This window comes from Ranitomeya variabilis, chromosome 1 (genome assembly GCF_051348905.1).
Source record: "Ranitomeya variabilis isolate aRanVar5 chromosome 1, aRanVar5.hap1, whole genome shotgun sequence".
NCBI classification, from domain to species: Eukaryota; Metazoa; Chordata; class Amphibia; order Anura; family Dendrobatidae; genus Ranitomeya; species Ranitomeya variabilis.
The window spans coordinates 535,181,941-535,206,491 of record NC_135232.1 but is presented as its reverse complement, the minus strand read 5'-3'; the positions used below and the strand labels follow the sequence as shown (position 1 = coordinate 535,206,491).

The following is a 24,551-nucleotide window of genomic DNA, read 5'->3' as shown; positions in this document are numbered from 1 at the left end:
GTGTATGGAGCGGAGCCGAGTGTCTATGAGGTGTATGGAGTGGAGCTCAATGTGTACGAGGTGTATGGAATGGAGCAGAATGTGTACGAGGTGTATGGAGCTGAGCTGAATGTGTATGAGGTGTACGGAATGGAGCTGAATGTGTCTGAGGTGTATGGAGCGGAGCTAAATGTGCATGAGGTGTATGGAGTGGAGCTGAATGTGTACGAGGTGTACAGAGCGGAGCCGTGTGTGTATGAGGTGTATGGAGCGGAGCTAAATGTGTACGAGGTGTATGGAGTGGAGCTGAATGTGTACGAGGTGTATGGAGCGGAGCTGAGTGTGTACGAGGTGTATGGAGTGAAGCTAAATGTGTACGAGGTGTATGGAGCAGAGCTGAATGTGTATGAGGTGTACAAAGCGGAGCCATGTGTGTATGAGATGTATGGATCGGAGCTAATTGTGTACGAGGTATATGGAGCGGAGCTAAATGTGTACGAGGTGTATGGAGTGGAGCTTAGTGTCTATGAAGTGTATGGAGCGGATTTAAATGTGTATAAGGTGTATGGAGCGGAGCTAAATGTGTACAAGGTGTATGGAGTGGAGCTGAATGTGGACGAGGTGTATGGAGGGAAGCTAAATGTGTACGAGGTGTATGGAGCAGAGCTGAATGTGTATGAGATGTACGGAGCGGAGCCATGTGTGTATGAGATGTATGGAGAGGAGCTAAATGTGTACGGGGTGTATGGAGCAGAGTTGAATGTGTATGAAGTGTATGGAGCGAAGTTAAATGTGTACAAGGTGTATGGAGGGGAGCTGAATATGTACGAGGTGTATGGAGTGAAGCTAAATGTGTACGATGTGTATGCAGCATAGCTGAATGTGTACAAGGTGTACAGAGCAGAGCCGTGTGCGTATGAGGTTTATGGAGCGCAGCTAAATGTGTACGAGGTGTATGAAGTAAATCTGAATGTGTACAAGGTGTACAGAGCAGAGCCGTGTGTGTATGAGGTGTATGGAGCGGAGCTAAATGTGTACAAGGTGTATGGAGTGGATCTTAATGTTTACGAGGTGTATGGAGCAGAGCTGAATGTGTACGAGATGTTTGGAGCGGAGCCGTGTGTGTATGAGGTGTATGGAGTAGATCTAAATGTGTATGAGGTGTATGGAGCGGAGCTAAATGTGTACGAGGTGTATGGAGCAGAGCTAAATGTGTATGAAGTGTATGGAGCGGAGAAGAATGTGTATGAGGTGTATGGAGTGGAGCTGAATCTGTATGAGGTGTAAGGAGTGGAGCCGTGTGTGTATGAGGTGTGTGGAGCGGAGATAAATGTGTACGAGGTGTATGGAGCAGAGCTGAATGTCATCGAGGTGTACGGAGCGGAGCCATATGTGTATGAGGTGTATGGAGTGGAGCTAAATGTGTACGAGGTGTATGGAGCGGAGCTGATTGTGTATGAGGTGTATGGAGCAGAGCCGTATGTGTATGAGGTGTATGGAGTGGACCTAAATGTGTACAAAGAGTATGGAGGGGAGCTGAATGTGTACAAGGTGTATGGAGCGGAGCGAAATCTGTATGAGGTGTATGGAGCGGAGCTGAAAGTGTACGAGGTGTATGGATCGGAGCCGTGTGTGTATGAGGTGTACGGAGTGGAGCTAAATGTGTACGAGGTATATGGAGCAGAGCTGAATGTGTACAAGGTGTACAGAGCAGAGCCGTGTGTGTATGAGGTTTATGGAGCGCAGCTAAATGTGTACAAGGTGTATGAAGTAAAGCTGAATGTGTACAAGGTGTACAGAGCAGAGCCGTGTGTATGAGGTGTATGGAGCGAAGATAAATGTGTATAAGGTGTATGGAGCAGAGCTAAATGTGTACAAGGTGTATGGAGGCGAGGTGAATGTGTACGAGGTGTATGAGCGGAGCTCAATGTGTACGCGGTGTATGGAGCTGAGCTGAATGTGTATGAGGTGTATGGAATGGAGCTGAATGTGTCTGAGGTGTATGGAGCGGAGCTAAATGTGTACAAGGTGTATGGAGCGGGTCCTAATGTTTACGAGGTGTATGGAGCAGAGCTGAATGTGCACGAGGTGTATGGAGCGGAGCCGTGTGTGTATGAGGTGTATGGAATAGATCTAAATGTGTATAAGGTGTATGCAGCAGAGCTAAATGTGTACGAGGTGTATGGAGCAGAGCTAAATGTGTATGAAGTGTATGGAGCAGAGAAGAATGTGTACGAGGTGTATGGAGTGGAGCTGAATCTGTATGAGGTGTAAGGAGTGGAGCCATGTGTGTATGAGGTGTATGGAGCGGAGATAAAAGTGTACGAGGTGTATGGAGCAGAGCTGAATGTCATCGAGGTGTACGGAGCGGAGCCGTGTGTGTATGAGGTGTATGAAGTAGAGCTGAATGTGTATGAAGTGTATTGAGCGGAGGTAAATGTGTATAAGGTGTATGGAGCGGAGCTAAATGTGTACAAGGTGTATGGAGGGTAGCTGAATGTGTACAGGTGTATGGAGCAGAGCTGAATGTGTGTGAGGTGTATGGAGCAGAGCTGAATGTGTGTGAGGTGTATGGAGCGGAGTCGTGGGTCTATGAGGTGTATGGAGTGGAGCTAAATGTTTACGAGGTGTATGGAGCGGATCTTAATGTTTACGAGGTGTATGGAGTGGAGCTGAGTGTGTATGAAGTGTATGGAGCGGAGTTAAATGTGTATAAGGTTTATGGAGTGGATCTAAATGTGTACAAGGTGTATGGAGCGGAGCTGAATGTGGACGAGGTGTATGGAGGGAAGCTAAATGTGTACGAGGTGTATGGAGCAGAGCTGAATGTGTATGAGATGTACGGAGCGGAGCCATGTGTGTATGAGGTGTATGGAGCGGAGCTAAATGTGTACGGGGTGTATGGAGTAGAGCTGAATGTGTATGAAGTGTATGGAGCGAAGTTAAATGTGTACAAGGTGTATGGAGGGGAGCTAAATATGTGCGAGGTGTATGGAGCGAAGCTAAATGTGTACGAGGTGTATGGAGCATAGCTGAATGTGTACAAGATGTACAGAGCAGAGCCGTGTGTGTATGAGGTGTATGGAGCGGAGCTAAATGTGTACGAGGAGTATGAAGTAGAGCTGAATGTGTATGAAGTGTATGGAGCGGATTTAAATGTGTATAAGGTGTATGGAGCGGAGCTAAATGTGTACAAGGTGTATGGAAGGTAGCTGAATGTGTACAGGTGTATGGAGCGGAGCTGAATGTGTGTGAGGTGTATGGAGCGGAGTCGTGGGTCTATGAGGTGTATGGAGTGGAGCTAAATGTGTACAAGGTGTATGGAGCGGATCTTAATGTTTACGAGGTGTATGGAGCAGAGCTGAATGTGTACGAGGTGTTTGGAGAGGAGCCGTGTGTGTATGAGGTGTATGGAGTAGATCTAAATGTGTATGAGGTGTATGGAGCGGAGCTAAATGTGTACGAGGTGTATGGAGCAGAGCTAAATGTGTATGAAGTGTATGGAGCGGAGAAGAATGTGTACGAGGTGTATGGAGTGGAGCTGAATCTGTATGAGGTGTAAGGAGTGGAGCCGTGTGTGTATGAGGTGTGTGGAGCGGAGATAAATGTGTACGAGGTGTATGGAGCAGAGCTGAATGTCATCGAGGTGTACGGAGCTCAGCCATATGTGTATGAGGTGTATGGAGTGGAGCTAAGTGTGTACGAGGTGTATGGAGCGGAGCTGATTGTGTATGAGGTGTATGGAGCAGAGCCGTATGTGTATGAGGTGTATGGAGTGGACCTAAATGTGTACAAAGAGTATGGAGGGGAGCTGAATGTGTACAAGGTGTATGGAGCGGAGCGAAATCTGTATGAGGTGTATGGAGCGGAGCTGAAAGTGTACGAGGTGTATGGATCGGAGCCGTGTGTGTATGAGGTGTATGGAGTGGAGCTAAATGTGTACGAGGTATGTGGAGCAGAGCTGAATGTGTACGAGGTGTACGGAGCGGAGCCGTGTGTGTATGAGGTGTACGGAGCGGAGATAAATTTGTACGAGGTGTATGGATTGGAGCTGAATGTGTATGAAGTGTATGGAGCGAAGATAAATGTGTATAAGGTGTATGGAGCAGAGCTAAATGTGTACCATGTGTATGCAGCATAGCTGAATGTGTACAAGGTGTACAGAGCAGAGCCGTGTGTGTATGAGGTTTATGGAGCGCAGCTAAATGTGTATGAGGTGTATGAAGTAAAGCTGAATGTGTACAAGGTGTACAGAGCAGAGCCGTGTGTATGAGGTGTATGGAGCGAAGATAAATGTGTATAAGGTGTATGGAGCAGAGCTAAATGTGTACAAGGTGTATGGAGGCGAGGTGAATGTGTACGAGGTGTATGAGCGGAGCTCAATGTGTACGAGGTGTATGGAGCGGAGCTGAATGTGTATGAGGTGTATGGAATGGAGCTGAATGTGTCTGAGGTGTATGGAGCAGAGCTAAATATGTACGAGGTGTATGGAGTGGAGCTGAATGTGTACGAGGTGTACAGAGCGGAGCCGTGTGTGTATGAGGTGTATGGAGTGGAGCTAAATGTGTACGAGGTGTATGGAGTGGAGCTGAATGTGTACGAGGTGTACGGAGCGGAGCCGTGTGTGTATGAGGTGTATGGAGCGGAGCTAAATATGTATGAGGTGTATGGAGCAGAGCTGAATGTGTATGAGGTGTATGGAGTGGAGCTGAATGTGTATGAGGTGTATGGAGCAGAGATAAATGTGTATGAGGTGTATTGAGTGGATCTGAATGTGCATGAGGTGTATGGAGCGGAGCCGAGTGTCTATGAGGTGTATGGAGTGGAGCTCAATGTGTACGAGGTGTATGGAACGGAGCAGAATGTGTACGAGGTGTATGGAGCTGAGCTGAATGTGTATGAGGTGTACGGAATGGAGCTGAATGTGCATGAGGTGTATGGAGTGGAGCTGAATGTGTACGAGGTGTACAGAGCAGAGCCGTGTGTGTATGAGGTGTGTGGAGCGGAGCTAAATGTGTACGAGGTGTATGGAGTGGAGCTGAATGTGTACGAGGTGTATGGAGCGGAGCTGAATGTGTACGAGGTGTATGGAGTGAAGCTAAATGTGTACGAGGTGTATGGAGTGGAGCTGAGTGTGTATGAAGTGTATGGAGCGGATTTAAATGTGTATAAGGTGTATGGAGCGGAGCTAAATGTGTACAAGGTGTATGGAGTGGAGCTGAATGTGGATGAGGTGTATGGAGGGAAGCTAAATGTGTACGAGGTGTATGGAGCAGAGCTGAATGTGTATGAGATGTACGGAGCGGAGCCATGTGTGTATGAGATGTATGGAGCGGAGCTAAATGTGTACGGGGTGTATGGAGTAGAGTTGAATGTGTACGAAGTGTATGGAGCGAAGTTAAATGTGTACAAGTTGTATGGAGGGGAGCTGAATATGTACGAGGTGTATGGAGCGAAGCTAAATGTGTACGATGTGTATGCAGCATAGCTGAATGTGTACAAGGTGTACAGAGCAGAGCCGTGTGTGTGTGAGGTGTATGGAGCGGAGCTAAATGTGTACAAGGTGTATGGAGCGGATCTTAATGTTTACGAGGTGTATGGAGCAGAGCTGAATGTGTACGAGGTGTATGGAGCGGAGCCGTGTGTGTATGAGGTGTATGGAGTAGATCTAAATGTGTATGAGGTGTATGGAGCAGAGCTAAATGTGTACGAGGTGTATGGAGCAGAGCTAAATGTGTATGAAGTGTATGGAGCGGAGAAGAATGTGTACGAGGTGTATGGAGTGGAGCTGAATCTGTATGAGGTGTAAGGAGTGGAGCCGTGTGTGTATGAGGTGTATGGAGCGGAGATAAATGTGTACGAGGTGTATGGAGCAGAGCTGAATGTCATTGAGGTGTACGGAGTGGAGCCGTGTGTGTATGAGGTGTATGAAGTAGAGCTGAATGTGTATGAAGTGTATTGAGCGAAGGTAAATGTGTACAAGGTGTATGGAGGATAGCTGAATGTGTACAGGTGTATGGAGCGGAGCTGAATGTGTGTGAGGTGTATGGAGCGGAGTCGTGGGTCTATGAGGTGTATGGAGTGGAGCTAAATGTGTACAAGGTGTATGGAGCGGATCTTAATGTTTACGAGGTGTATGGAGCAGAGCTATATGTGTACGAGGTGTATGGAGTGGAGCTGAGTGTGTATGAAGTGTATGGAGCGGAGGTAAATGTGTATAAGGTTTATGGAGTGGAGCTAAATGTGTACAAGGTGTATGGAGCGGAGCTGAATGTGGATGAGGTGTATGGAGGGAAGCTAAATGTGTACGAGGTGTATGGAGCAGAGCTGAATGTGTATGAGATGTATGGAGCGGAGCTAAATGTGTACGGGGTGTATGGAGTAGAGCTGAATGTGTATGAAGTGTATGGAGCGAAGTTAAATGTGTACAAGGTGTATGGAGGGGAGCTAAATATGTGCGAGGTGTATGGAGCGAAGCTAAATGTGTACGAGGTGTATGGAGCATAGCTGAATGTGTACAAGGTGTACAGAGCAGAGCCGTGTGTGTATGAGGTGTACGGCGCGGAGCTAAATGTGTACGAGGAGTATGAAGTAGAGCTGAATGTGTATGAAGTGTACGGAGCGGAGTTAAATGTGTATAAGGTGTATGGAGCGGAGCTAAATGTGTACAAGGTGTATGGAAGGTAGCTGAATGTGTACAGGTGTATGGAGCGGAGCTGAATGTGTGTGAGGTGTATGGAGCGGAGTCGTGGGTCTATGAGGTGTATGGAGTGGAGCTAAATGTGTACAAGGTGTATGGAGCGGATCTTAATGTTTACGAGGTGTATGGAGCAGAGCTGAATGTGTACGAGGTGTTTGGAGCGGAGCCGTGTGTGTATGAGGTGTATGGAGTAGATCTAAATGTGTATGAGGTGTATGGAGCGGAGCTAAATGTGTACGAGGTGTATGGAGCGGAGAAGAATGTGTACAAGGTGTATTGAGTGGAGCTGAATCTGTATGAGGTGTAAGGAGTGGAGCAGTGTGTGTATGAGGTGTATGAAGCGGAGATAAATGTGTACGAGGTGTATGGAGCAGAGCTGAATGTCATCGAGGTGTACGGAGCAGAGCCATATGTGTATGAGGTGTATGGAGTGGAGCTAAATGTGTACGAGGTGTATGGAGCGGAGCTGATTGTGTATGAGGTGTATGGAGCAGAGCCGTATGTGTATGAGGTGTATGGAGTGGACCTAAATGTGTACAAAGAGTATGGAGGGGAGCTGAATGTGTACAAGGTGTATGGAGCGGAGCGAAATCTGTATGAGGTGTATGGAGCGGAGCTAAATGTGTATGAGGTGTATGGAGCGGAGCTGAAAGTGTACGAGGTGTATGGATCGGAGCCGTGTGTGTATGAGGTGTACGGAGTGGAGCTAAATGTGTACGAGGTATATGGAGCAGAGCTGAATGTGTACGAGGTGTACGGAGGGGAGCCGTGTGTGTATGAGGTGTATGGAGCGGAGATAAATTTGTACGAGGTGTATGGATTGGAGCTGAATGTGTATGAAGTGTATGGAGCGAAGATAAATGTGTATAAGGTGTATGGAGCAGAGCTAAATGTGTACCATGTGTATGCAGCATAGCTGAATGTGTACAAGGTGTACAGAGCAGAGCCGTGTGTGTATGAGGTGTAAGGAGCAGAGCTAAATGTGTACAAGGTGTATGGAGGCGAGGTGAATATGTACGAGGTGTGTGAGCGAAGCTAAATGTGTACGAGGTGTATGGAGCGGAGCTGAATGTGTACGAGGTGTATGGAGCGGAGCTGAATGTGTATGAGGTGTATGGAAGGGAGCTGAATGGGTCTGAGGTGTATGGAGCGGAGCTAAATATGTACGAGGTGTATGGAGTGGAGCTGAATGTGTACGAGGTGTACAGAGCGGAGCCGTGTGTGTATGAGGTGTATGGAGTGGACCTAATGTGTACGAGGTGTATGGAGCGGAGCCGTGTGTGTATGAGGTGTATGGAGTGGACCTAATGTGTACGAGGTGTATGGAGTGGAGCTGAATGTGTACGAGGTGTACGGAGCGGAGCCGTGTGTGTATGAGGTGTATGGAGTGGACCTAATGTGTACGAGGTGTATGGAGTGGAGCTGAATGTGTACGAGGTGTACGGAGCGGAGCCGTGTGTGTATGAGGTGTATGGAGCGGAGCTAAATGTGTATGAGGTGTATGGAGCAGAGCTGAATGTGTATGAGGTGTATGGAGTGGAGCTGAATGTGTATGAGGTGTATTGAGTGGAGCTGAATGTGCATGAGGTGTATGGAGCAGAGCTGAATGTGTAGAAGGTGTATGGAGCGGAGCTGAATGTGTATGAGGTGTATGGAGTGGAGCCGAGTGTCTATGAGGTGTATGGAGTGGAGCTCAATGTGTACGAGGTGTATGGAGCTGAGCTGAATGTGTATGAGGTGTATGGAATGGAGATGAATGTGTCTGAGGTGTATGGAGCGGAGCTAAATGTGCATGAGGTGTATGGAGTGGAGCTGAATGTGTACGAGGTGTACAGAGCGGAGCCGTGTGTGTATGAGGTGTATGGAGCGGAGCTAAATGTTTACGAGGTGTATGGAGTGGAGCTGAATGTGTACGAGGTGTATGGAGCGGAGCTGAATGTGTACGAGGTGTATGGAGTGACGCTAAATGTGTACGAGGTGTATGGAGCAGAGCTGAATGAGTATGAGGTGTACAAAGCGGAGCCATGTGTGCATGAGATGTATGGAGCGGAGCTAAATGTGTACGAGGTGTATGGAGTGGAGCTGAGTGTGTATGAAGTGTATGGAGCGGATTTAAAAGTGTATAAGGTGTATGGAGCGGAGCTAAATGTGTACAAGGTGTATGGAGTGGAGCTGAATGTGGACGAGGTGTATGGAGGGCAGCTAAATGTGTACAAGGTGTATGGAGCAGAGCTGAATGTGTATGAGATGTACGGAGCGGAGCCATGTGTGGATGAGATGTATGGAGCGGAGCTAAATGTGTACGGGGTGTATGGAGTAGAGTTGAATGTGTATGAAGTGTATGGAGCGAAGTTAAATGTGTACAAGGTGTATGGAGGGGAGCTGAATATGTAAGAGGTGTATCTAGCGAAGCTAAATGTGTACAATGTGTATGCAGCATAGCTGAATGTGTACAACGTGTACAGAGCAGAGCCGTGTGTGTATGAGGTTTATGGAGCGCAGCTAAATGTGTATGAGGTGTATGAAGTAAAGCTGAATGTGTACAAGGTGTACAGAGCAGAGCCGTGTGGGTATGAGGTGTATGGAGCGGAGCTAAATGTGTACGAGGTGTATGGAGCATAGCTGAATGTGTACAAGGTGTACAGAGCAGAGCCGTGTGTATGAGGCGTATGGAGCGGAGCTAAATGTGTACGAGGTGTATGAAGTAGAGATGAATGTGTATGAAGTGTATGGAGCGGAGTTAAATGTGTATAAGGTGTATGGAGCGGAGCTAAATGTGTACAAGGTGTATGGAGGGTAGCTGAATGTGTACAGGTGTATGGAGCGGAGCTAAATGTGTGTGAGGTGTATGGAGCGGAGTCGTGGGTCTATGAGGTGTATGGAGTGGAGCTAAATGTGTACAAGGTGTATGGAGCGGATCTTAATGTTTACGAGGTGTATGGAGCAGAGCTGAATGTGTACGAGGTGTATGGAGCGGAGCCGTGTGTGTATGAGGTGCATGGAGTAGATCTAAATGTGTATGAGGTGTATGGAGCAGAGCTAAATGTGTACGAGGTGTATGGAGCAGAGCTAAATGTGTATGAAGTGTATGGAGCGGAGAAGAATGTGTACGAGGTGTATGGAGTGGAGCTGAATCTGTATGAGGTGTAAGGAGTGGAGCCGTGTGTGTATGAGGTGTATGGAGCGGAGATAAATGTGTACGAGGTGTATAGAGCAGAGCTGAATGTCATCGAGGTGTACGGAGCGGAGCCGTGTGTGTATGAGGTGTACGAAGTAGAGCTGAATGTGTATGAAGTGTATTGAGCGGAGGTAAATGTGTATAAGGTGTATGGAGCGGAGCTAAATGTGTACAAGGTGTATGGAGGGTAGCTGAATGTGTACAAGTGTATGGAGCGGAGCTGAATGTGTGTGAGGTGTATGGAGCGGAGTCGTGGGTCTATGAGGTGTATGAGTGGAGCTAAATGTGTACAAGGTGTATGGAGCGGATCTTAATGTTTACGAGGTGTATGGAGCAGAGCTGAATGTGTACGAGGTGTATGGAGCGGAGCCGTGTGTGTATGAGGTGTATGGAGTAGATCTAAATGTGTATGAGGTGTATGGAGCAGAGCTAAATGTGTACGAGGTGTATGGAGCAGAGCTAAATGTGTATGAAGTGTATGGAGCGGAGAAGAATGTGTACGAGGTGTATGGAGTGGAGCTGAATCTGTATGAGGTGTAAGGAGTGGAGCCGTGTGTGTATGAGGTGTATGGAGCAGAGCTAAATGTGTACGAGGTGTATGGAGCGGAGCTGAATGTGTACAAGGTGTATGGAGCGGAGCTGAATGTGTACGAGGTGTATGGAGCAGAGCCGTATGTGTATGAGGTGTATGGAGTGGACCTAAATGTGTACAAAGAGTATGGAGGGGAGCTGAATGTGTACAAGGTGTATGGAGCGGAGCGAAATGTGTATGAGGTGTATGGAGCAGAGCTAAATGTGTACGAGGTGTATGGAGCGGAGCTGAATGTGTACGAGGTGTACGGAGCGGAGCCGTGTGTGTATGAGGTGTATGGAGCGGAGATAAATGTGTACGAGGTGTATGGATTGGAGCTGAATGTGTATTAAGTGTATGGAGCGAAGATAAATGTGTATAAGGTGTATGGAGCAGAGCTAAATGTTTACAAGGATTATGGAGGCGAGGTGAATGTGTACGAGGTGTATGGAGCGAAGCTAAATGTGTATGAGGTGTATGGAGCGGAGCTGAATGTGTATGAGGTGTATGGAGCGGAGCCGTGGGTCTATGAGGTGTATGGAGTGGAGCTAAATGTGTACGAGGTGTATGGAACGGAGCAGAATGTGTACGAGGTGTACAGAGCGGAGCCGTGTCTGTATGAGGTGTATGGAGTGGAGCTAAATGTGTACGAGGTGTATGGAGTGGAGCTGAATGTGTACGAGGTGTACGGAGCAGAGCCGTGTGTGTATGAGGTGTATGGAGCAGAGCTAAATGTGTACGAGGTGTATGGAGCGGAGCTGAATGTGTATGAGGTGTATGGAGTGGAGCTGAATGTGTACGAGGTGTATGGAGTGGAGCTGAATGTGTACGAGGTGTACGGAGCAGAGCCGTGTGTGTATGAGGTGTATGGAGCAGAGCTAAATGTGTACGAGGTGTATGGAGCGGAGCTGAATGTGTATGAGGTGTATGGAGTGGAGCTGAATGTGTATGAGGTGTATGGAGCGGAGCTAAATGTGTATGAGGTGTATTGAGTGAAGCTGAATGTGCATGAGGTGTATGGAGCGGAGCTGAATGTGTACGAGGTGTATGGAGCGGAGCTGAATGTGTATGAGGTGTATGGAGCGGAGCCTTGTGTGTATGAGGTGTATGGAGCGGAGCTAAATGTGTACGAGGTGTATGGAGTGGAGCTGAATGTGTACGGGTTCTACTGAGCGGAGCCATGTGTGGATAAGGTGTATGGAGCGGAGCTAAATGTGTATGAGGTATATTGAGCGGAGCCGTGGGTCTATGAGGTGTATGGAGCGGAGCTAAATATGTACGAGGTGTATGGAGTGGAGCTGAATGTGTACGAGGTGTACAGAGCGGAGCCGTGTCTGTATGAGGTGTATGGAGTGGAGCTAAATGTGTACGAGGTGTATGGAGTGGAGCTGAATGTGTACGAGGTGTACGGAGCGGAGCCGTGTGTGTGTATGAGGTGTATGGAGCAGAGCTAAATGTGTACAAGGTGTATGGAGCAGAGCTGAATGTTTACGAGGTGTATGGATCGGAGCCGTGTGTGTATGAGGTGTACGGAGTAGAGCTAAATGTGTACTAGGTATATGGAGCAGAGCTGAATGTGTACGAGGTGTACGGAGCAGAGCCGTGTGTGTATGAGGTGTATGGAGCGGAGATAAATGTGTACGAGGTGTACGGATTGGAGCTGAATGTGTATGAAGTGTATGGAGCGAAGATAAATGTGTTTAAGGTGTATGGAGCAGAGCTAAATGTGTACAAAGTGTATTGAGGCGAGGTGAATGTGTACGAGGTGTATGGAGCGAAGCTAAATGTGTACGAGGTGTATGGAGCGGAGCTGAATGTGTATGAGGTGTATGGAGCGGAGCCGTGGGTCTATGAGGTGTATGGAGTGGAGCTAAATGTGTACGAGGTGTATGGAACGGAGCAGAATGTGTGCGAGGTGTATGGAGCGGAGCTAAATATGTACGAGGTGTATGGAGTGGAGCTGAATGTGTACGAGGTGTACAGAGCGGAGCCGTGTCTGTATGAGGTGTATGGAGTGGAGCTAAATGTGTACGAGGTGTATGGAGTGGAGCTGAATGTGTACGAGGTGTACGGAGCAGAGCCGTGTGTGTATGAGGTGTATTGAGTGAAGCTGAATGTGCATTAGGTGTATGGAGCGGAGCTGAATGTGTACGAGGTGTATGGAGCGGAGCTGAATGTGTATGAGGTGTATGGAGTGGAGCTGAATGTGTATGAGGAGTATGGAGCGGAGCTAAATGTGTATGAGGTGTATTGAGTGAAGCTGAATGTGCATGAGGTGTATGGAGCGGAGCTGAATGTGTACGAGGTGTATGGAGCGGAGCTGAATGTTTACGGGTTCTACGGAGCGGAGCCATGTGTGAATGAGGTGTATGGAGCGGAGCTAAATGTGTACGAGGTGTATGGAGTGGAGCTGAATGTTTACGGGTTCTACGGAGCGGAGCCATGTGTGGATGAGGTGTATGGAGCGGAGCTAAATGTGTATGAGGTATATTGAGTGGAGCCGTGGGTCTATGAGGTGTATGGCGTGGAGCTAAATGTGTACGAGGTGTATGGAATGGAGCAGAATGTGTACGAGGTGTATGGAATGGAGCTGAATGTGTATGAGGTGTATGGAATGGAGCTGAATGTGTCTGAGGTGTATGGAGCGGAGCTAAATATGTACGAGGTGTATGGAGTGGAGCTGAATGTGTACGAGGTGTACAGAGCGGAGCCGTGTCTGTATGAGGTGTATGGAGTGGAGCTAAATGTGTACGAGGTGTATGGAGTGGAGCTGAATGTGTACGAGGTGTACGGAGCGGAGCCGTGTGTGTATGAGATGTATGGAGCAGAGCTAAATGTGTACGAGGTGTATGGAGCGGAGCTGAATGTGTACGAGGTGTATGGATCGGAGCCGTGTCTGTATGAGGTGTAAGGAGTGGAGCTAAATGTGTACTAGGTATATGGAACAGAGCTGAATGTGTACGAGGTGTACGGAACAGAGCCGTGTGTGTATGAGGTGTATGGAGCGGAGATAAATGTGTACGAGGTGTATGGATTGGAGCTGAACGAGTATGAAGTGTATGGAGCGAAGATAAATGTGTATAAGGTGTATGGAGCAGAGCTAAATGTGTACAAGGTGTATGGAGGCGAGGTGAATGTGTACGAGGTGTATGGAGCGAAGCTAAATGTGTACGAGGTGTATGGAGCGGAGCTGAATGTGTATGAGGTGTATGGAGCGGAGCCGTGGGTCTATGAGGTGTATGGAGTGGAGCTAAATGTGTACGAGGTGTATGGAACGGAGCATAATGTGTGCGAGGTGTATGGAGCGGAGCTGAATGGGTATGAGGTGTATGGAATGGAGCTGAATGTGTCTGAGGTGTATGGAGCGGAGCTAAGTATGTACGAGGTGTATGGAGCGGAGCTGAATGTGTATGAGGTGTATGGAGTGGAGCTGAATGTGTATGAGGTGTATGGAGCGGAGCTAAATGTGTATGAGGTGTATTGAGTGAAGCTGAATGTGCATGAGGTGTATGGAGCGGAGCTGAATGTGTACGAGGTGTATGGAGCGGAGCTGAATGTGTATGAGGTGTATGCAGCGGAGCCTTGTGTGTATGGGGTGTATGGAGCTTAGCTAAATGTGTACGAGGTGTATGGAGTGGAGCTGAATGTGTACGGGTTCTACGGAGCGGAGCCATGTGTGGATGAGGTGTATGGAGCGGAGCTAAATGTGTATGAGTTATCTTGAGCGGAGCCGTGGGTCTATGAGGTGTATGGCGTGGAGCTAAATGTGTACGAGGTGTATGGAACGGAGCAGAATGTGTACGAGGTGTATGGAATGGAGCTGAATGTGTATGAGGTGTATGGAATGGAGCGGAATGTGTCTGAGGTGTATGGAGCGGAGCTAAATATGTACGAGGTATATGGAGTGGAGCTGAATGTGTATGAGGTGTATGGAGCGGAGCTAAATGTGTATGAGGTGTATTGAGTGGAGCTGAATGTGCATGAGGTGTATGGAGCAGAGCTAAATGTGTACGAGGTGTATGGAGCAGAGCTAAATGTGTACGAGGTGTATGGAGTGGAGCTGAATGTGTACGAGTTGTATGGAGCGGAGCCTTGTGTGTATGAGGTGTATGAAGCAGAGCTGAATGTGTACGAGGTGTATGGAGTGGAGCTGAATGTGTATGAGGTGTTTGGAACGGAGCTAAATGTGAATGAGGTGTATTGAGTGGAGCTGAATGTGTACGAGGTGTATGCAGCGGAGCTGAATGTGTATGAGGTGTATTGAGCAGAGCCGTGTGTGTGTATGAGGTGTATGGAGTGGAGCTGAGTGTGTATGAAGTGTATGGAGCAGAGTTAAATGTGTATAAGGTGTATGAAGCGGAGCTAAATGTGTACAAGGTGTATGGAGCGGAACTGAATGTGTACGAGGTGTATGTAGTGAAGCTAAATGTGTACGAGGTGTATGGAGCAGAGCTGAATGTGTATGAGGTGTACAAAGCGGAGCCATGTGTGTATGAGATGTATGGAGCAAAGCTAAATGTGTACGAGGTGTACGGAGCGGAGCTGAATGTGTACAAGGTGTACAGAGCAAAGCCGTGTGTGTATGAGGTGTACAGAGTGGAGCTAAATGTGTAAGAGGTGTATGGAGCAGAGCTGAATGTTTACGAGGTGTACAGAGCGGAGCCGTGTGTGTATAAGGTGTATGGAGCAGAGCTAAATGTGTACAATGTGTATGGAGGCGAGGTGAATGTGTACGAGGTGTATGGAGCGAAGCTAAATGTGTACGAGGTGTATGGAGCGGAGCTGAATGTGTATGAGGTGTATGGAGCGGAGCCGTGGGTCTATGAGGTGTATGGAGTGAAGCTCAATGTGTACGAGGTGTATGGAACGGAGCTGAATGTGTATGAGGTGTATGGAGCGGAGCTGAATGTGTACGAGGTGTATGGAGTGAAGCTAAATGTGTACGAGGTGTATGGAGCAGAGCTGAATGTGTACGAGGTGTATGGAGCGGAGCCGTGTGTGTATGAGGTGTATGGAGTAGATCTAAATGTGTATGAGGCGTATGGAGCAGAGCTAAATGTGTACGAGGTGTATGGAGCAGAGCTAAATGTGTATGAAGTGTATGGAGCGGAGAAGAATGTGTACGAGTGTCATGATCTGTACTTTTGCCCTGTCCTGCATTTGAATAATATGCCATTTGATGTATGTAACTGTTCTCTGGTTTCTATTAGCTGTAATTTATGTATTTAAGTGTGCTAGGAGTTTACCTGTAACAATGTCTCCTTCCTCCAATACTTGCAGCCCTAAGCTTTAATGTAATTAAGCTTTGTCAACACTAGTGAAGGAATAGCCATTCTTCCTCTCAGCAGGTGGCTAGTCAAATGTACATACTAAGTGGAGCCGACCAGAACAGAATCTTCTGGTGGACTCAGCCATTGAATAAAAGGTGTGACCCCTATCCCCTTCATGGGCGGATCCCAGGAGCTCAGACAAGCCATTCTTATTTTTGAGATCAGATGTTAGTTGACCCTTGAAGGAGGAGGAGTGGGGATTCTTAGCTGAGGCAAGACCCCACATTCATCTGTGACTGCGGAAGCAAACGGAGCGAGACTTGAGCTGAGGACATATCTCGTCGTTCGTGGGATTGTTTTGGGATCCCTTGGACTCGTGTGGACTATTGCTTTGTTAGCTGGCACAAGGATTATCGGGAGGTGCCCCGAACCTGTTCCGTTGGACTAATTGTGGACTCTGTAGATCTACCTGCATGTGTTGTTCCAGCGTTCTTGATAATAAATCTGTGGAATCATCCATTGGCCTGTTGTCCCTTCTTGCTCTGCCATACACCCCGTCACAAACTGGTGGCAGTGGCGGGATCAGAGTAGAAGGAATGGAGGACAACGGCCCAACATCGGGAACCAGCACTGCAGAGTACAAGAACTGGACTGTGGTGAACTTACAAACAAAGGCCCGTGAACTGGGAGTCAGCTACAAGGGGCTCTCCAAGGAGCAGCTAATTGAGGCTTTGGAAGGAGTTCGCCTGCAAGATTACGCTGAGGAGGGATCCTCACAGCAAATGGAGGAAAGACTGCAGCCGGAGGTAAATACCCAAAAAAGTCAGTGGGTTGTATGGTACGAGGAGGAGTTGGCATTGCTGGGAGAGGAGGCCACCATTGCCGATAAGAAGGAGGCCATTCACAGAGCTCAGGAGAGGGAGGCCATTCACAGAGCCGAGGAGGGGGAGGCCATTCACAGAGCTCAGGAGAGGGAGAGGGAGGCCATTCACAGAGCCGAGGACAGAGCTCAGGAGATGGCATTGCTGGAGAGGCAGATCGCTTTGGAAGCAGCTAGAAGCTCCAGACAGACTGTAACCCCAGCACCCACCATGAGGGAACTCCCCAGAGTGTCCCGCAAAGACTTCAAGCCGTTTAATGAGGCTTCAGGAGACATCGAGGGCTTCTTCCAGGACTTTGAGCATCAGTGTCGATTAATGGAAGTCCCAGACAGAGAGCGAGTCTGACATCTGGTGGGGCTCTTAGAGGGTGGAGCTGCCACAGCCTATAGAGCTATGGGCCCTCGAGAGAACTGTGAGTATGCAGAGATTAAACTGACTATTCTAGAACATTATGCTGTGACACCAGACACTTACAGGACTCAGTTCCGTACTTTAGCCTGCGATGAGGAAGTGTCTTTCAAGATGTATGCCCACAGACTCAAACAAATTTGTAATTGCTGGCTGGAAGCAGAGGAGGCCTTAACCTGGGAGACCTTTCTCCAGGTTATCCTAAAAGAGCAGTTTTACTTCAAGTGCCCTGCTGAGATCCGGGAATGGGTGCATGAGAGGAGACCAGCCACTGTGAAGGAAGCTGCAGCTCTAGCTGATGAGGTTCTCACCATCAAGCCTCAGTGGAAAAAACTACTACTCAGTGAGAAAAAAACTACCAGCCCCCCAACGCTGGCAGCCCCTGGTCCTTCGGCCTCCAATATTTACCATCCCACTAGACCACCAACTCATGGTGACCTTCGTGTGACTGTGCCTCGCACTACTCCTGCTCCACCTTTGGGAATACGACATGGAGGAAGAATCCCAGAGCGCAGATGTTATGGATGTGGGCAGCCTGGGCATCTGCAATTCCAATGTCCAGGTGTTCGGAGGCAGAACCGCTACAGACTGCCTTTGCCCGTTCATTATCTACAGACCCCCTCACCAGGAGAAGGGCTGGATATAGTCCCTGATGACTTGCCAAGGGACTCAGATCCCCTGGATCCCCTACCAGGAGTCTATGGGGTGCGAGCCCCAGCCACCTGTTCTTCTGAGCTTCAGCACAAGCATCTACAGGAGGTCGTGCTGGGTGGCCAAAAAGTTGTTGGCTTCCGTGACACTGGGGCTTTCCTCACCATAGCCGATCCCCGAGTAATTCAACCAGAAGCAATTCAAAAGGGACCAGGAATTGCTATTGAATTGGCTGGAGGCACCCAGAGATATATTCCAAGAGCGAGTGTGACCCTGGATTATGGCTTTGGGGCCAAACAATGTATGGTCGGTGTGATGAGCGGCCTCCCTGCAGATGTTCTTCTGGGAAATGATGTGGGAAATCTTCAATGCCACTATGTCGGTGCGGTAACCAGAAGTCGAGCCAAGAGGGCAGCGGATGTGGACGTGTACAACCCATCCATGGAAATGAGCCGGTGAGTGATTCTTCTTGTGGGGATAATATGAATGTTACTTGGGATAAAGTTCAGTTTAGAAAAGAGGTAGAGACTGACCCCACCCTTGCTAGTTTTAGAGCTCGAGCTGAGATAGGGCAGCTAGGGGAGAACGGGGAAAGAATTATCAGAGAAAATGGACTTCTATATCGGGTTACCAATGCCGACTCCCTAGATAAACCCTGGACATATAGCAAACAGCTGATTATTCCTCAGAAGTACAGAATTCCCCTATTACACCTTGCTCATGACATTCCTATGGCTGGCCATCAAGGCAAAACTCGCACGGAGAGACGATTGACTCAAACTTTCTATTGGCCGGGGATTTCCCAAGCCGTAGCGCATTTCTGCCGAACTTGTGACATATGTCAGCGTAGAGGGCGACCAGGAGATCACCCAAAGGCACCCCTGCAACCTCTCCCTATAATAGAAGAACCCTTTCAAAGAGTAGCTGTCGATATCATTGGACCTCTTGCTAAGCCAAGTAAATCTGGGAAGCAGTACATTCTCACTGTCGTGGACTATGCCACCCGATATCCAGAAGCTGTGGCCTTGTCAAGTATTTCTGCAGCCAAGGTGGCCGAGGCCTTGGTTACCATCTTTACCCGAGCAGTATTCCCCAGTGAGATCTTGTCAGACCAAGGCTCCCAGTTCATGTCAGAGCTGGTCCAGTGCCTGTGGCGCACTTGTGGAGTACGAGCGATCCGAACGACCCCGTATCATCCCCAAACAAATGGACTTTGAACGATTCAATGGCACTCTGAAGAATATGCTAAGGGCCTTCATGGACAGAGATTCAGACTGGGAGAAGTACCTACCTCATCTCTTGTTTGCCTATCGGGAAGTTCCCCAGGAGTCCACTGGGTTTTCCCCCTTTGAACTACTCTATGGAAGAAAGGTCTGAGGACCCTTAACCCTGCTCAAGGAATACTGGGAGGGGCAAGTTGAGGATACAGGAGCCCCTGTTGTCCCTTATGTCCTAAAGCTGCGAGAAACCCTGGCTCAACTTGCTAGTTTTGCCCAGAGTCATGTGCGGATGGCTCAAACCAGACAGAAGACATGGTATGACCGTAAAGCACGCTATCGGGAGTTTGTAGAAGGACAACAGGTCTTAATGATTGTTCCCCATTGGCAGAATAAACTGCAGACCACATGGGAGGGTCCCTTCCGGGTTCTCAGAAAACTAAATGACACTAATTATCTTCTTGCTTTAGATGATCAGGGGCTAAGACAAAAGACTGTTCATGTGAATATGATTAAGGAGTACCATGACAGGAACATTCCAATGATAGCAAGCTGCCAGCTGGCTTCAGAAGATGGTCAAGAGGATGAGGACTCCCTACCTGATCTCGTGGAAGCAGCGAGAGCCCCATCCACTGTGGAACAGGTTCCACTGGGAGATCACCTGGATTCCTTACAGAAAAAAACAGATGCTGGGAGTGCTTCAACAGAGACGGGCTGCTTTCTCATCTCAGCCAGGTCGAACCACCATCACCCAACATCATGTGGACACTCAGGGTATCCGTCCAATACAACAGGCTCCTTACCGGGTACCTGAATCAGTTCGACACACCATGCAGCACGAACTGGAGGAGATGTTACAGCTTGGGGTAATCCAGGCCTCCCATAGCCCTTGGGCCTCTCCTGTGGTGTTAGTACCCAAGAAGGATGGGAGTACTCGGTTTTGTGTGGACTATCGATGACTAAACGACCATACCGTCAGTGATCCGTACCCAATGCCCCGTATTGACAAACTTCTAGACCGCCTGGCTGGGTCCCGATATGTCACTACCTTGGATCTCAGTAAGGGCTACTGGCAAATCCCTCTGACGGAGGAAGGGAGAGAACGGTCCGCTTTTATAACCCCCTTTGGTCTGTATGAATTTCTAAACATGCCCTTTGGAATGAAGACTGCCCCTGCAACCTTCCAGAGAATGGTGGACCAGATCCTCCGGGGATGTGGTGACTTTGCTTGTGCCTACTTGGATGATATCGCAATCTTCAGCCAGACGTGGGAAGAACATCTGAACCAAGTAGCCATTATTCTTGACCTGCTTCTTGCAGCAGGCCTAACCATTCGACCAGATAAATGCCAATTGGGGATGGGTGAAGTTCAGTACCTAGGGCATAGAGTGGGGGGAGGGAAGCTCCGTCCTGAACCTGCCAAAATCCAAGCTATTAGAGACTGGCCTGTACCCCAAACTAAGAAACAAGTTATGGCTTTTTTGGGCACTGCCGGTTATTACCGAAAATTTGTTTCTCATTTCAGCACGGTGGCCAAGCCTCTTACCGACCTGACCAAGAAAACGATGCCCCGGCTGGTGGTCTGGACTCCAGCCTGTGATGAGGCTTTTAACCGGCTGAAGGATGCTCTGGTCTGCGACCCTGTTCTGGCTGCTCCAGACTACAAGAGGAGATTCATTGTGCAGACTGACGCCTCTGCTTATGGACTGGGAGCTGTACTCAGCCAGGTGAATGCAGCTGGGGATGAGCGCCCCATTGCCTACCTCAGCCGGAAATTGCTGGACCGAGAAGTGGCCTATGCAACTGTTGAAAAAGAATGTCTGGCTGTAGTGTGGGCCCTCAGGAAACTAAGACCGTATCTGTATGGACGAGAATTCACTGTGGTTACTGATCACAATCCCCTCATCTGGCTGAACAGAGTCTCTGGGGACAATGGACGCTTACTACGATGGAGCCTGGCTCTGCAGCCCTATAACTTTACCATACAGTATAGAAGAGGCAGCCAACACCAAAATGCAGATGGACTGTCCAGGCAAGAGGAGCCCTGAGTCTGGTCAGCCATGCCTGTGTGTACTTAACCAGCGACCTGTGGAGGTCCCTAGTATGTACACAAATTGGTAGGGGAAGGGATTGTCATGATCTGTACTTTTGCCCTGTCCTGCATTTGAATAATATGCCATTTGATGTATGTAACTGTTCTCTGGTTTCTATTAGCTGTAATTTATGTATTTAAGTGTGCTAGAAGTTTACCTGTAACAATGTCTCTTCCCCCAATACTTGCAGCCCTAAGCTTTAATGTAATTAAGCTTTGTCAACACTAGTGAAGGAATAGCCATTCTTCCTCTCAGCAGGTGGCTAGTCAAATGTACATACGACCTAGACTAAGTGGAGCCCTACCCCCTTCATGGGCGGATCCCAGGAGCTCAGACAAGCCATTCTTATTTTTGAGATCAGATGTGAGTTGACCCTTGAAGGAGAAGGAGTGGGGATTCTTAGCTGAGGCAAGACCCAACATTCATCTGTGACTGCGGAAGCGAACGGAGCGAGACTTGAGCTGAGGACATATCTCGTCGTTCGTGGGATTGTTTTGGGATCCCTTGGACTCGTGTGGACTATTGCTTTGTTAGCTGGCACAAGGATTATCGGGAGGTGCCCCGAACCTGTTCCGTTGGACTAATTGTGGACTCTGTAGATCTACCTGCATGTGTTGTTCCAGCGTTCTTGATAATAAATCTGTGGAATCATCCATTGGCCTGTTGTCCCTTCTTGCTCTGCCATACACCCCGTCACAACGAGGTGTATGGAGTGGAGCTGAATCTGTATGAGGTGTAAGGAGTGGAGCCGTGTGTGTATGAGGTGTATGGAGCAGAGATAAATGTGTACGAGGTGTATGGAGCAGAGATGAATGTCATCGAGGTGTACGGAGCGGAGCCGTGTGTGTATGAGGTGTATGAAGTAGAGCTGAATGTGTATGAAGTGTATTGAGCGGAGATAAATGTGTATAAAGTGTATGGAGCAGAGCTAAATGTGTACAAGGTGTATGGAGGGTAGCTGAATGTGTACAGGTGTATGGAGCGGAGCTGAATGTGTGTGAGGTGTATGGAGCGGAGTCGTGGGTCTATGAGGTGTATGGAGTGGAGCTAAATGTGTACAAGGTGTATGGAGCGGATCTTAATGTTTACGAGGTTTATGGAGCAGAGCTGAATGTGTACGAGGTGTATGGAGCAGAGCCGTGTGTGTATGAGGTGTATGGAGTAGATCTAAATGTGTATGAGGTGTATGGAGCAGAGCTAAATGTGTACAAGGTGTATGGAGCAGAGCTAAATGTGTATGAAGTGTATGGAGCAGAGAAGAATGTGTACGAGGTGTATGGAGTGGAGCTGAATCTGTATGAGGTGTAAGGAGTGGAGCCGTGTGTGTATGAGGTGTATGGAGCGGAGATAAATGTGTACGAGGTGTATGGAGCAGAGCTGAATGTCATCGAGGTGTACGGAGCGGAGCCGTGTGTGTAAGAGGTGTATGGAGTGGAGCTAAATGTGTACGAGGTGTATGGAGCGGAGCTGAATATGTACGAGGTGTATGGAGCAGAGCCGTATGTGTATGAGGTGTATGGAGTGGACCTAAATGTGTACAAAGAGTATGGAGGGGAGCTGAATGTGTACAAGGTGTATGGAGCGGAGCGAAATGTGTATGAGGTGTATGGAGCAGAGCTAAATGTGTACGAGGTGTATGGAGTGGAGCTGAATGTGTACGAGGTGTATGGATCAGAGCCATGTGTGTATGAGGTGTATGGAGTGGAGCTAAATGTGTACTAGGTATATGGAGCAGAGCTGAATGTGTACGAGGTGTACGGAGTGGAGCCGTGTGTGTATGAGGTGTATGGAGCAGAGATAAATGTGTACGAGGTGTATGGATTGGAGCAGAATGTGTATGAAGTGTATGGAGCGAAGATAAATGTGTATAAGGTGCATGGAGCAGAGCTAAATGTGTACAAGGTGTATGGAGGTGAGGTGAATGTGTACGAGGTGTATGGAGCGAAGCTAAATGTGTACGAGGTGTATGGAGCGGAGCTGAATGTGTATGAGGTGTATGGAGCGGAGCCGTGGGTCTATGAGGTGTATGGAGTGGAGCTAAATGTGTACGAGGTGTATGCAGTGGAGCTGAATGTGTATGAGGTGTATGGAACGGAGCAGAATGTGTGCAAAGTGTATGGAGCGGAGCTGAATGTGTATGAGGTGTACGGAATGGAGCTGAATGTGTCTGAGGTGTATGGAGCGGAGCTAAATATGTACGAGGTGTATGGAGTGGAGCTGAATGTGTACGAGGTGTACAGAGCGGAGCCGTGTCTGTATGAGGTGTATGGAGTGGAGCTAAATGTGTACGAGGTGTATGGAGTGGAGCTGAATGTGTACGAGGTGTACGGAGCAGAGCCGTGTGTGTATGAGGTGTATGGAGCGGATCTAAATGTGTACGAGGTGTATGGAGCGGAGCTGAATGTGTATGAGGTGTATGGAGTGGAGCTGAATGTGTATGAGGTGTATGGAGCGGAGCTAAATGTGTATGAGGTGTACTGAGTGTAGCTGAATGTGCATGAGGTGTATGGAGCGGAGCTGAATGTGTACGAGGTGTATGGAGCGGAGCTGAATGTGTATGAGGTGTACGGAGCGGAGCCTTGTGTGAATGAGGTGTATGGAGCGGAGCTAAATGTGTACGAGGTGTATGGAGTGGAGCTGAATGTGTACGGGTTCTGCGGAGCGGAGCCATGTGTGGATGAGGTGTATGGAGCGGAGCTAAATGTGTATGAGGTATATTGAGCGGAGCTGTGGGTCTATGAGGTGTATGGCGTGGAGCTAAATGTGTACGAGGTGTACGGAACGGAGCAGAATGTGTACGAGGTGTATGGAATGGAGCTGAATGTGTCTGAGGTGTATGGAGCGGAGCTAAATATGTACGAGGTGTATGGAGTGGAGCTGAATGTGTACGAGGTGTACAGAGTGGAGAAGTGTCTGTATGAGGTGTATGGAGTGGAGCTAAATGTGTACGAGGTGTATGGAGTGGAGCTGAATGTGTACGAGGTGTACGGAGCGGAGCCGTGTGTGTATGAGGTGTATGGAGCGGAGCTAAATGTGTATGAGGTGCATTGAGTGGAGCTGAATGTGCATGAGGTGTATTGAGCAGAGCTGAATGTGTACGAGGTGTATGGAGCAGAGCTGAATGTGTATGAGGTGTATGGAGCGGAGCCTTGTGTGTATGAGGTGTATGGAGTGGAGCTAAATGTGTACGAGGTGTATGGAGTGGAGCTGAATGTGTACGAGTTGTAGGGAGCGGAGCCTTGTGTGTATGAGGTGTATGAAGCAGAGCTGAATGTGTACGAGGTGTATGCAGTGGAGCTGAATGTGTATGAGGTGTTTAGAACGGAGCTAAATGTGAAAGAGGTGTATTGAGTGGAGCTGAATGTGTACGAGGTGTATGGAGCGGAGCTAAATCTGTATGAGGTGTATGGAGCAGAGCCGTGTGTGTATGAGGTGTATGGAGTGGAGCTGAGTGTGTATGAAGTGTATGGAGCGGAGTTAAATGTGTAAAAGGTGTATGGAGCGGAGCTAAATGTGTACAAGGTGTATGGAGCAGAGCTGAATGTGTACGAAGTGTATGGAGTGAAGCTAAATGTGTACGAGGTGTATGGAGCAGAGCTGAAT

The 24,551-nt window shown here is 48.4% G+C and overlaps 1 protein-coding gene across 1 annotated transcript in view; it reads left to right on the top strand.

The window, feature by feature from the left end:
* LOC143766682 (excitatory amino acid transporter 5-like) overlaps nucleotides 1-24,551 on the top strand; it is a 2,075,093-nt gene that overhangs the window by 410,028 nt on the left and 1,640,514 nt on the right. The window lies entirely within an intron of this gene.